Source organism: Mastomys coucha, unplaced genomic scaffold (genome assembly GCF_008632895.1).
Source record: "Mastomys coucha isolate ucsf_1 unplaced genomic scaffold, UCSF_Mcou_1 pScaffold12, whole genome shotgun sequence".
Classification (NCBI taxonomy): Eukaryota; Metazoa; Chordata; class Mammalia; order Rodentia; family Muridae; genus Mastomys; species Mastomys coucha.
In genome coordinates this window covers 4,272,653-4,285,657 of record NW_022196894.1, presented here as the reverse complement: position 1 = coordinate 4,285,657, position 13,005 = coordinate 4,272,653, and the positions used below count along the sequence as shown (strand labels likewise).

Genomic DNA, 13,005 nt, shown 5'->3' with positions numbered 1-13,005 from the left:
CGAATGTCTAACAGCACGATGATTTCTGCAGACTAGAGGCCAATGGCATCTCTTCTTCAATTGTGACAACCAGACATGTCACTCAGATTGAGAATGAGCAAACTTATATGCTTCCATCTGAGAAGGTCTACATAGACCCAAACCTAGTGCTACCTGAAGATTCTGTCTTGAAAGTACTGACTGAGATTTCCAACCATCTTCTGAAGAGGCATTATCTGGACAGACTCATGTGAGCTGTGAGTTCAGAAAGCTTTGATTGTTTATTCCATCTAGGCTTCTCTAGCCATGTGACCCTAGATTAATCTGTGGAAGGACACTTAACTCCTCCAACTCAGTTACCTCACATAAAGAACAGTCAGTAGCAGCAACTTTTACTGAGTTTTGTGTAAGTAAGAGAGCATTAGGATTGGGGAGACAGCTCAGTTGGTAGAATGTTAGCATGCACAAAAGTTCTGGGTTTGATCCTAGTACCACAGAAACTAGATATAATGGTACACTACTATAACCCCAGCACTGGGGAGGGAGGGTGAAGACTAGAGATTCAGCAGTTCAAATAATCCTTGTCTACTTAGTAAGCTGGAGGCCAGAGTGGGATATGTGAGACCTTGCTTGAAGGAGGGAGGCAGAGAGAGAGGGAAAGAGGGAGGGAGGGAGAGAGAGAGGGGGGAGGAAGAGTTCCTCACTAAAGTGGGTTGGTACATGTTGGTTTATATCATATAGTTAATGACGCTGTCCATACAGCTGATCTATCACCAAAACGTTTTCCACCCAATCAGGTACCTGCTTCTTTTTATCAAGCCTACTTCATCCTCATCCCAACACTTTCAGTGAGAGATGAAACAAAATACAGAGTGCAACTGGATGCAAATATAATGGTTTATTTATTCTTGACACTTCGGGAAGTTTTGAGAGAAGCCCTTATCACAGAGCCCCAGCTGCACAATTGTCTTCCTGGAAGAATAACACAGGTTTGAGTCGGAATTGAGCTACTGGATGAGGAGGAAGCACAACCCTGAAGCTACTCTGCTCCCTTCTCCTGGTTGCAGATGGTTTTAATACACTTCTGTTGGTATTTTGAGGTCTGAAGACATTAGACTACAGTTAAGTTAGGTAAACTGAGGCTGAGAGATAATATATTTAGATCAAAGCCATGAGACATAGGAAAGATGTCAATAATGATGATAGAAGAGGCTGGCCCATTTGGTCTCCCTGGATCAATGGAGACCAATGAGACCTTGATGAATTTTCATGATGGTGATTTTTTCCCATAAGATCTTTTTGAAGGATCTTTTGAATGTCTGGGGTAATATCTTCATTTGTTTGTTTATTTCAGGATGAAACAAATTGATACCTTTTATGAAATACAAGAGAAGCTCTGAAATTGAGCTGAATTGGATTTAAATTCTGGCCCAGTAGGCCATTGGTCATGTTAATAGCCAAATGGCAACCTCTCTGGACCCTTATCTTAGCTGTAGAATGGAAATGCAGGCTGAATATGTTGTATCCAAAATGATTTGGATTAAATCATTTCAAATTTCAGAACATTTTATGTTTTGAAACTTCACTAGTTGAATGTCCTTATTCCAAAAACCTGATATTCTTCAAAATCCACAACTTTTTTGAATGCCATGTTGTAGTATTTTGTGTTTTCACATTGGAAACTCTGAACCTGTATTCAAGCTTACCTGACTAACCAAAACAGTATTTGGTATACTCTCCTCATATGAAGAGTATTGCCTTAGGGTTAAAAACAACACAAAAGCATACAATGTCTCTAATATCATGGAACCTATGTTTAGTGATGGGGCTCTAGAAAAACAGGCCAGGTTTAGAATAGCTACTAATTTCTGTGATGTAGATTTTCCCATCATGGCTGGCACTGAGCTAATACGGAAGCATACTGAATGTAAACATCATGGAAGCAATGTGCAGAATAACTGTAAGGAACTGGTGCTCATACATCACAGCTGAAAACTAAAAACCCCATGGAGCCCCAGCAAGGCTCACCAAGGTTATAACAGTTGGCCAGTGTTTCAGATGTTTCAAGAGACACTGACAGCACAGGACATATGACACCAGATGTTTGAACTTCAACCATCTCCCCCACAGCAGAGGCTTATGTGTTCCCTGTGGTCTGTGCCCCTAGCAGCAATCTTTGCCACCACATCCTTTCCTTTACTTCTCCATCACATCATTCTGTGGTCCTCCTTTTGCTGTTGTTGCTATAGGTACAGCATTCTAGACATTGTTCTCCATGTGTGTCACAAGACCCATCAGTCTGACTACATACGCAACGATGAGGTTCATGTAGAGATTGAGGGCATCAGAGATTGAGGGCATCATATTCCTTGGTTTGTGTAGGCGGCCCAGTCAGTTCTGCTCCAAGTGAGCAAAATATACCTATCCAAGTCTCCTTTCTGCTTGAATCCCTAACTTCTTGGTTCATTTTCACACTTTAACAGGTTTACTGATCCAGGTGAATTTAGATTACTTTTGCTCATTTCTGTATATGTTGGTAAGGAAGCCCAGTAGGATGTGAGGCTCAGGAAATAAAATTCACACAGATATTGTATTAGTCAGGGCACTCTAGAGGATCAGAACTCAAATAATAAACATATATTAAGAGGGGATTTACTAGATTGGCTTACATGATATGGTCTAAGTAATTCAGCAACGACTGTCCTTGTATGAGAGAGGCCAAGAGCCCAAGAATTGCAGGGTCCATGAAGACAGGTGTTTCAGCAGTCCCAGTGAGATGTTAAAGGCTTGGAAGAGTCCTTGGAGAGTCCACTTCAGAAGCCTAAAACGTTCTGATATTTGTGAAGAAATGCAGGACAGTGGCTGTGGCTTTGAGAGTACCAGCAGCAGAAGTGTGTAGATGAACATGCTCTCCAGGAAGGAAGCAGCATGGGAAGAAAGCTTTTCTCCACCTTAACTCATTCCATCTGAGCCGCCACAGTAAGATGCCTCCCACATTCAGAGAATCTGATTAAGAACATACCTTTACAAGTGTGACCAGTAGCTTCTCTTTTGGTTGATTATCTTTTGGTAGAGCCAGTCAAGTTGACCACTATTAGCTATCACAGGTAGGAAGAGTAGAAGCAGCTAATAGTAAAAAGATAGCATTGGACTGTGTAAGAAAGAAAACTTAGCGAAGCACCTAAGGCAAGCCAGTAGACAGCACTCCTCTAAGGCCTTTGCTGCAGTTCCTGCCCTGAGTTCCCCTTATGATGGATGGTAAGCTACAAGACAAAATAAGCTTGTGTGTCGCCAGCTTTCCATGACAAGGTGTCTATCACAGCAACTGAGGAGTAGCTGAAAAGCCGGTGAACAACTGGATGTTCAGATTTTCATTTCTCAGGGTTTACCAGCTGGGGGTGACTAGAGAAGGAGGCTTGGATTAATGACTAAATTTCTTACAGGAGTTGCCTCTACCAGATAGTGATTACATAGCTGATATTATTCACGCCATAGTATTTAGCATTACTTTTTTTAAAAGAAGAAATGTGTACCTATGTATGTGAGTGTATATATGTATACTACATGGGTGTAGGAGCCATTAGAGGTCAGAAGACGGTGTTAGATTCTCCTGGAACAGCAGTGACAAGTGGTTGTGAGCCACCTGACCTAGATGCTGAGAACCAAACCTGCATCTTCTACACCAAGGCAGTAAGTCCTCTTAACCATATCTCCATCTCATTTAGTAGAAAGAGGAAGACTCAGACTAAGTTGGACCAGAGACTTAATTCTTCATGCACTGGGGAGATGATAACAAGGGGGACAGAGCAAGGTAAGGCTGTTGTTATCATAAGGTGAAAGCCTACAGAGGCCTGGAGGTAGAGAGCAATGGGGAAGTTTAAAGAATAGTACTGTCTTAAGGGCTAGGGAAGGAGAGTGGCCTCTGAGGCCCCAGAAGGAGGGGGACTCTATTCTTTCTTTTCCTCCCTTCTAAGTTCTCAGGTTCTATGTGTCAGTCCAGTCAGGTTCTGAGTCAGTTCAGTCCTGGAGTCTGCATATGTGTGAAGAAACTGGAGCATACACCCAAGAAAAGAAGACAGGAGAGCCTTAGAGAGGAAGCCAAGCAGCTGAATTTCTTTATGAATAATGGACCCAAAATGCGGAGTTCCACTCTCAAGGTCAACTTTCAAGGAAATAGCCATCTTAGCATTCTAAACTTGGTGTCTTGCCTGCCAGTGGGTGCCATTCTCTGATGTATGTGTGTGTTTGTGTGTGTGTGTGTGTGTGTGTGTGTGTGTGAGAGAGAGAGAGAGAGAGAGAGAGAGAGAGAGAGAGAGAGAGAGAGAGAGAGAGAGAGAGAGAGAGAGAGAGAGAACACATGGAGATCCCAAAAGGTCTTTGGAGTTAGAGATGGTTGTGAGTTACCAGACTGGAGTGCCTTAGACTGAATCCAATTTCTCTAGAAGAGTAGCAAGTCTTTTAACCCTGGACCATCCTTCAGCCCCACTTGGAGATAGTTTTGACTATTTTAGATCATCATATGAATAGATACCCAGAGAATATATACTTGTATGTCTTGCTCCATTTGTTCAACACAATATCTAAAATTTATTTTGGCATGCATGCTCATTTGTATCACTAGTCACACACATACACATGCACACATATTTGGGATATATTTTTTTTGTTTTCTCACCCATTATTTATTATGTACCAACTATCTCTATATTTTAATCCCTCAAGACCTATTTCTTACTGATACAGGCAAAACACTTTTCTTCTGGTGGGTCCCTCTGCAGACATCTCCTCACATCTATATCCATGTCATATCTTAGTGTGGATATTTTCTTTTTTGAAAAGTTTCTCCCCCTCTCTCCTTTGGTTCCTCCTTCCTTATCTCTATGTCTCTGCATTTGTCTTTGTCTCTGTCTGTCTGTCTGTCTGTCCATTTCTCTGTCTCTCTGTGTGTGTGTATGTGTGCCTGCCTCAGGAGTCAGCAACACCTTGTCAAAGCAGGGGTTATTCTGTCCTGTTATTTTTACTCCCGCACATCCTATTCAGGGTAGCAGGCTCCTGAGTTCTCAGCCAACTATTTTGCCTCTACCTCCCATAATGCCTTAGGTGTTCTCAGCCAACTGTTTTGCCTCTGCCTCCCATAATGCCTTAGGTGTTCTCAGCCAACTGTTTTGCCTCTGCCTCCCATAATGCCTTAGGTGTTCTGGTCTTACAGATACACACTACAACACACAGCTTTTATGTGGGTCTCAGGGATCGAACTCTGGCTGTCAGACTTTCACTGTGAGTGATTTTTACCTACAGAGCCACCTCCTTAGCCTTATAGTAGGTGTTGCTTAAAAGTTTAGTTTTGTTTCCTATTCTCATATTATGGTTTCTGTGTTTTAATTGAAACCTTCAATTAGTTTGTATCTGTTGTGATGTTTTAGGGCAATATCTTGGTATTTGTTTTCCTACCTATCCCACCCTACATTTGATTTGATGTTGATGTTGCATCTCATGTTCCATTGTGGAGAATCATTCTACCCACATGTTCATGCACTTCTTTATTTAGCTCCATGATGTTCATGAAACTGCAATATGTGTCAGTAGGGTGACCTTCTACTGTAGACATGCATAGATACTCTTTCTAACTAGCAGTTACACATAGTGCATTATAATTGTGCCCTGTCATTTATAAGACATTTTAAAATGAAAAAGATTAAACTGAGTATTAAAAATAGATGTATAAACATGAAATACTTCACATATATATCATACAAATCATATATATGTAGATATCATATATATGTAGTTATGTATGTATGTATGTATTTCATGTGAGCAACCTCTCTCTGATTCACTTGGAAATATTTTCTCTATCTCTCTCATTGACTTGTGAGCCACAGTGCAGCATGGGAGGTTGGGAGAAGTAAAGAAGGGTCCACTGAGCCCTCAGAGGCACATGCACCTGCTGCTTTGAATCAGAGAGAAGATGTGCACATGAATTACTTTCACTTATATGTCATATATAAATCATATATGTCATATATAAAAAATCACACATATATACATATTTATACACAAACACACTTAAATTTGGGGGACTTTCTTCATTCTTGCTTATAGAGATTAACTTTCCTCAAGTTTGGATTCCCCTTCAGCCTTTACCAATATTCTCAGAGCATATCTGCTGCAGCCAAATTTCTTAGCTTTTATCAATTTAAAATATTCTTAATTTACCTTCTTTTTTTTTTTACATTTCACAGGGTGGGAAGCTTGAGATTGGCATGTATGCTAATTAATTATTCAAATGTCCTAATTTTGAAGGTAGTCACCCAGTGCCTTTTTGGTTTTCTGGTTTCTGTTTGGTGTCAATCACTTCCGGTTAGGGTTAATCACTTCCAGTTAGTGTCTGTCACTTCTGGTTGGTGTCAGTCACTTCTGGTTGGTGTCAGTCACTTCTGGTTGGTGTCAGTCACTTCTGGTTGGTGTCAGTCACTTCTGGTTGGTGTCTGTCACTTCTGGTTGGTGTCAGTCACTTCTGGTTGGTGTCAGTCACTTCTGGTTGGTGTCTGTCACTTCTGGTTAGTTGGGTGGCTGACATGACTATTGCTTTCTCAGGTAGACTGTTTTTTGGTGGGGAGTTCCTTGAAGGCTGTCATGGGATAGGTGCCGTTTGCTCTTTGTTTACTTTTGAAGCTGGCCCACTCTGTGACTGCAGGTGATTTTCTTCAGAGTTGTCTCCCTACTTTCTTAAGTTTCCTGGTTCTGTGAATTCACACCAGATTTTAAGACATGAAGCCCTCGTTATCTCTTCAAGCATCGTCCCATGCTGGTTTTTTCCTCTCATTTCATAGAGACTGTGATTATATGCATATTATACTGTTTGACGGTGTCCCAAGGTTTCTTGTGCTACTTTAAAGGTGCTGATGAATTCATATAGATAATTTTATTTCTTTAAAAAGAACCAGTGACTGTTGAGATAAAGTCTCTGTGGGTTGCCCAGGTTGGCCTCAAATTTGCAATCCTCCTGCCTCAGTCTTCTGGGTCCTGAGCTCATGACTGTGCTGCCATTTTCTGAGGCTTTTCATGGTTTTCATTGGTATTAACCTACAAGTCAGTTCACTAGACTCACTTTTGCTTAATGTGTTACAGGGCTCCATTCTAACATTTCTGCTTTCTCTTCACGATGTCAAACAAATTCCTCTTCCTGTCATGTGTATTGCTCCCCTTTCCCACTAGACACCCAAACATGCTGATAGTGGTTTTTGGAAAGGGGTTTTCTACTAACCTTTATGTTTCTCATCTGTGGGTTCATCGATCAGTGTTTTTCTCTAGCTTATGAGTCATGTTGTACTTTTTTAAAAAATGCAATAAAATTGTGTATGAAAATGTAGAGCACAGATTCTTGTATCCATGCAGAAAGGGGCTGCCGTTCTCCTTTCAAACACTAGCTAAGAGGCCCCATCTCTAATCTCCTCCTAATTTCCCTGAGGTTGGGTAGAGCTGCAGTCGTTGTTTGCTGCTCTTCCATCACTGCCTTTAAGTGTTTTGAAGGTAAGATCAAGACAGTCCCTCTGCAGGGCTGGGGATCTGAGTCCCAGCAAGCATTCTTAGATCTCCCTCCACTTCCCTATCATATCTCCAGTTCTCTGACCCTTGGAGAGCTCTGTCTACTCTTTAACCAGCTGCATAGTCTCAGGCTTTTGAAGCTCTCTCTTAGTCTTTCTGCCCCCTAGCCATCTGTGAGATGCCCTTTGTACTCCTGGAAGCTCAGGTGAGAAAAAGGAGTAGGTGCATGTGCCTCTGGGGGCTCAGTGTGCTCTCCTATCCTGCCCCAACCTCCCACAATGCTCTGTGGCTAACAGATCAATGGAAGAGATAGAGAGTAAAATCTTCAAGTGAGTCAGGGAGAAGTTGCTCACACAGGGAGGAAAAAGATGCCGAAAGGCCACTGAGGGTGTTTGCAGTTCATCTTTACGGTGCTCCACACATGTTAACAGAGTGACTCTACACTGCTTTGGGTATGTGGATGGAGAGACTTGTGGTCCTCTGCTTAGATATACCTTTTCAACATTTTCTGTACTAAAATTGCATATTGTAATTGTAGCTCATCACTTCCAATCCCCTCCACTTTTTCCTCATTTGCTATCATCTCTCTCTTATTACTGCATCTACTCTATCCAAATATCTTCATCTTTCAATCCTCTGCCTCAAATTCACCTCTTTAGGCTAACATTCCTTGGGCCTGACTTAAAAGACTCCTGGGGAAATCCCATATGTTTACCTTTCTCCCATACTTTGCCCCAGTGTCATTTGATTGGGTGTAAATCTATTTCACTAACGTTGAGCTTTTTATAGGTGAAGCTGTGTCCAACACGTCTGCTTCTCCCACTTGTTCTAAGACTGTTCATTGAATACTTTCTGCTTTTAAGAACTTCCCAGTCCTTATTGTAACAATTCCTCACAGAGCTATGTTTTCAGCACTATTACACAGCTCTTCATTTATAGGGAGGAGGACTGAGATAATAGGATGGGTTCTAGTTTGCATGTGAGCTGTCTCCCAAAGGCTCGTGTGTCAGGCCACGTTATCCATACATGATGGTGCTGGTGTTTAAAAGGTTGATTGTCAATATTACATGTGTGTATACACATATACTCATACATATGTATATGTATATATGTATGCATATATGAGTATAACATATGTATGTATCTGTATATGTATATGACCCCCTTGGAGCTGAAGTTGCACCAGTTTTGAGTTGTCTGACATGGGTGCTGGTAATGAAACTTGGATCTTCTGCAAGAGTATTATGCACTTCTAACAACTGAGCCATGTCTCCTGTCCTGAAGGTGCTGTTTTGAGAGGTTTTAGGAAGTGAGGCCTAGGTAGAGGAACTGGATTGCTAGGGGGAGATGGATGTAGGTTGCTATGGGGACAATACTGAAATTTGTATCAGGCCCAGACTTCTCTCTGCTTCCTGGTACAATGAGATGTGAGCAGACAGCTTCGTTTTCTTGTTGCCATGCCGCAAAGCATCCCCCACACTCTTTTCACTTCTGCCATGATAAGAGTGTACGCTCAAATCATGAATCAAAACACCTCCATGCATTCATTACATTGCTTCTTGTATGGGACTGGGGTACAACTAGAAAAGTAACCAATATGAGATGTTTCCATAACTCCAGGGGCACTGGGATCTCATGAACAGAGAGCCAGTGTTCGCATGAAAGCATTGAGGGCTTTTGTGTCTTCTCCCTCCTCCCATCTTCATGTCTCTCTTCCCCTGTCTGCGGTTGACACAGGATTCAATGATCAGTTGATCACAGAGCACATCCATCTGGCAGTTGACACAGCCCCAGAGCTCTGTTTTTTCCCCCTATTCAGAGTTGGTATCATTCACCAACTGGTGTTTTCCTCTGAGGTCACCCTTAAAGGTTTGTCTGTCGTGTTTCTCGTTTCTGCCTTGTCTCGCAGGTCCTGCCAGTACATCTATCAAAGTAATCATCACAGGCCTGATGGAGGAGTATGGCTCCCCTCACATTTTTCATTACTAGATAATTTATTAATATCCTTCCCGGGCAGCACTAGATTTATCTTGATAAAACTTCTATCAGCGACGACACCAGAGATGCCACCGGGACATCCGGGAAGGGCCACTTGCTCACCTTCTTCACCCCTTAATACCTCTGGAAGCCCAGCCCGCAGTCAGCCCAGGGGGCTGCTAAGACTCAAAACATTTTATCATTTTGATAAAGCTGACCCGGAGCAGCCTCAGAGGGATTGCTCCCTGTCTCTGCTTTCTTCTCCGCTTGTGGCAAACACAGGCTTATCTGCAGATTCAGAAAGGCAGGTAGCAAGGGGAGGATAAATTGCCTTCAAAGGGTTCACCGATTATGTTGGCTTCCTGTGAGCATCTGCATGAAATGACTTTCCCTTTCAGCTCAAGTAGGCTTTCTGTGAGGCCTTGTGGTTGTGATGGGTGGACAGACCTTTGTGATATTTCCTCAGGGCACAAACTCCTCAGTGTGTGAGCTGAAGGGGTCTCTGTGGTACCCACCCTTCATGTCCTCCTGTCTCTAGGAAGAGAGTGGAGAACAGAGGCAGTCTCCTGCTCCCCGCTCTGATTATTTGCCAAACACCGAACCTTCTGAAGGCCTCTTGTGTGAGGCAGCTGCTACCCAGGTTTCTGGCAGACACTATGGCAGGCACACTGGTAAAGGAACCTTTCCTGGGGTTCTCCATTAGCCAAGTTCAGAGCAGATGCTTCACAAATCGGTTCATTTCCTTTGATGTCAGCCTCCGGTCAACACTCCCCTGCAACCCCCCAAAAAACAAACAAATGAAAATAAAGTATAAGTAAGATAGAAAGACTATGCATTTATATCATAGAGTAAGGTTGTACAAGGGGAAAACAGTGCAGGCAGACGTGTGGACTGTACAAGGGGAAAACAGTGCAGACAGATGTGTGGACTGTACAAGGGGAAAACAGTGCAGACAGACGTGTGGACTGTACAAGGGGAAAACAGTGCAGGCAGACGTGTGGACTGTACAAGGGGAAAACAGTGCAGACAGACGTGTGGACTGTACAAATGGAAAACGGTGTGCAGACAGACATGTGGAATGTGCTCATTGCTGCTTGTGAGGCTGATCCTTTTGCAAATTGAGAGCAGACAGATCTACCTCAAGACTTGGCATAGTATGATAGCAATGGGAGGTGTGTTCAACCTGGATAGTCAAGAGGATGCACAAAGCTGCGACTGAAGCAGAATGTTTAGGGACTAATTCTTTTGCTAATACTCCTTCAAAGTGTCCTTTGAGCTGGGGACATGATTCAGTGGGCAAGGCTTTTGTTCTACAAACAATTAGATATATTTGGATTCTAGCATCCCTGTAAAAAACTAGTCATGGCCACATGGTATACCTGTCACTTAGTGCTGTGGAGAATGGACATAGGATGGACATAGGATGGACATAGGATGATCACTGGGACATGTGCACACACATACACACACACACACACACACACACAGAGAGAGAGAGAGAGAGAGAGAGAGAGAGAGAGAGAGAGAGAGAGACTAACCTACTAAAATACAAATTCTGTCTTTTCCTTTTTTTTTAAAGCTGAACTTAATGATGCAAGCTGTTCATGCCTGGATTGTTGGTTTCTGCTGTCTTTAAGGCTCAGGCAAGCATGCCTAGAGGTGTTCCCATTGCCATTTTTATGACGTTGACTGAGCATGTGCAGAGATGTTCCCATTTACTACCTTCATGACACAAGCTGGTCAAAAACCACAATGCTTCTGTGACCTTTGACCTTCTGGACACGAACTTGATGACTTTTAGCATGCCACAGATTTGCCTGCCACTTTCCATTCTTAACCCTGAAACTGAGCATGCTCATGAGTAGCCTGCACCCAAAGTGCTTTCTCTATGGCTACATAGGATTCCTGAACAATATCCCCATGCTTTATTTGTTCTAGGAGTACACTGCTTTGGAAATTATATCTGCTGCAGGTAATAAATCTTTCCCCACTCTTATTTCTTGGCAGTGCTGGTTTTGGCTTTGTGCTGATTCCATTTGGTTACAGTAAGACAAATGGCACTGCGTCTGTGTGGTGGAGTGCTGCCTAACTGGACACAGTTAGACACAGGTGCATGAGTTAGGATGTGGAACAAGAGTCAGAAAGTGATGACAAGAAAAATGGAAATGGCTTCAGTAGGACATTCATTCCTCTTGACCTTTCATGGACGGTGTCCTGAGGACCACACAGGAAGGCAGCCCGTGTGGTTCACAATGACATAGATGTGCCAGGCAAAGGGAACGATGGTGTTAGTCCATTTTCTTTTTCATATTTAAGTTTTCCCTGGTTGTTTAAAACATTTTGATGAAAGGTTGAGTTTTTGATTCGTTTGCCTATTTTCCATCAACATCCCCAAGGCACGTTTCCCCTTCATCCCTCCATCTTTTTCTTCTCCCCTTCCTTCTACCTCCCTCAATACTTTTCTTCCTCAGTCCTCTCTCCCCTCTGCCTCCTTTCTTCTCTTCACGGCCTTCATCTGTCCCTCCTTTCCTTCTCCCTCCCTCCCTCCCATTCTCCCTTCCTTGTTTCTCCAATCACATGAGTTTAATCTACACCATCTGGTTCTGCCCTCTCAATCTTCTTCATAAATAATAAAAATCAATGTGGTGCAGGTGAGTTGTAGCTGCACACACCAGAGGAAACATTCAGAATTGCAGGGTGTTGCTTTCATGATTTTTGTGACAATTAATGACAAAAGAATAATCTACTGCTGTTTTTCCAGTTGAAGAAAGCAATTCTTAAAGAAAAGTGACTTCCTGAAGGTCATTCATCATACCAGGAGGCAGCAGTAATCCCACCCTCCGTTTGATTGAATCCATAAGGCATGCCCTTTGCTTCGGTCTAGAGTCACACTCAGCCAGTCCTTTCTCTTGGCTCCTTCTTAGGAGGTGGTTGTGAACATCCATCTGTCTTGCATGAACCCCTCTTCTATCTACTACAGACCTGGGAGCCTTCCCTGGCTGTTGCACTGCAGGTGAGGCTATGTCTGTGAACTGTGGCTCCATCCAGGTGCATGCTGGAGAAGAGCTGGGCTTCTGATTTTTATCTCAGTGCTGAGGTGGTTCCAGTCTCCTGGACAGATGGCCAATTGCACTGAGACTCTCAGAGTGCACATATGTCAATAGTGACAGAGAGGTTCAGCTGTGACTAGAACTGGGACAGCTTTCCAAATGCAGGGCCATTCGTCACTGTGGTTGGTTCCATAAAATCTGATGAGGGGGGCTGACTGGGATGCAGTTTTAGCTCCCTGGAGCTTGGCGATACAAGACTTTAGCACACACCTGGCTTACTGAGCATGGAGACTGTTGTTCTTGTAGAGACTCAGAATCTGCAGGGACTTAGGTTTCCTCATAGTCACACCCAATGATTGTTTGAGCAAATATCCTACAATTGCTGAACACACACACACACACACAGAGAGAGAGAGAGAGAGAGAGAGAGAGAGAGAGAGAGAGAGAGAGA

The 13,005-nt window shown here is 43.0% G+C and overlaps 2 long non-coding RNA genes across 2 annotated transcripts in view; one reads left to right on the top strand and one right to left on the bottom strand.

Annotated features, from left to right (window-relative positions):
• Positions 1 to 862: 862 nt before the first annotated feature.
• Positions 863 to 2,117, bottom strand: LOC116086283. Its single transcript, XR_004116858.1, has 2 exons — positions 2,008 to 2,117; positions 863 to 951 (listed from the first exon to the last, which is right to left on the bottom strand). It is a non-coding gene; the product is annotated as an uncharacterized LOC116086283 (long non-coding RNA).
• A 2,985-nt stretch (positions 2,118 to 5,102) lies between these two features.
• Positions 5,103 to 13,005, top strand: part of LOC116084796 — a 60,868-nt gene continuing 52,965 nt past the window's right edge. The window contains exon 1 of the long non-coding RNA XR_004116268.1: positions 5,103 to 5,256. This is a non-coding gene — a long non-coding RNA (uncharacterized LOC116084796). The remainder of the gene's footprint in view (positions 5,257 to 13,005) is intronic.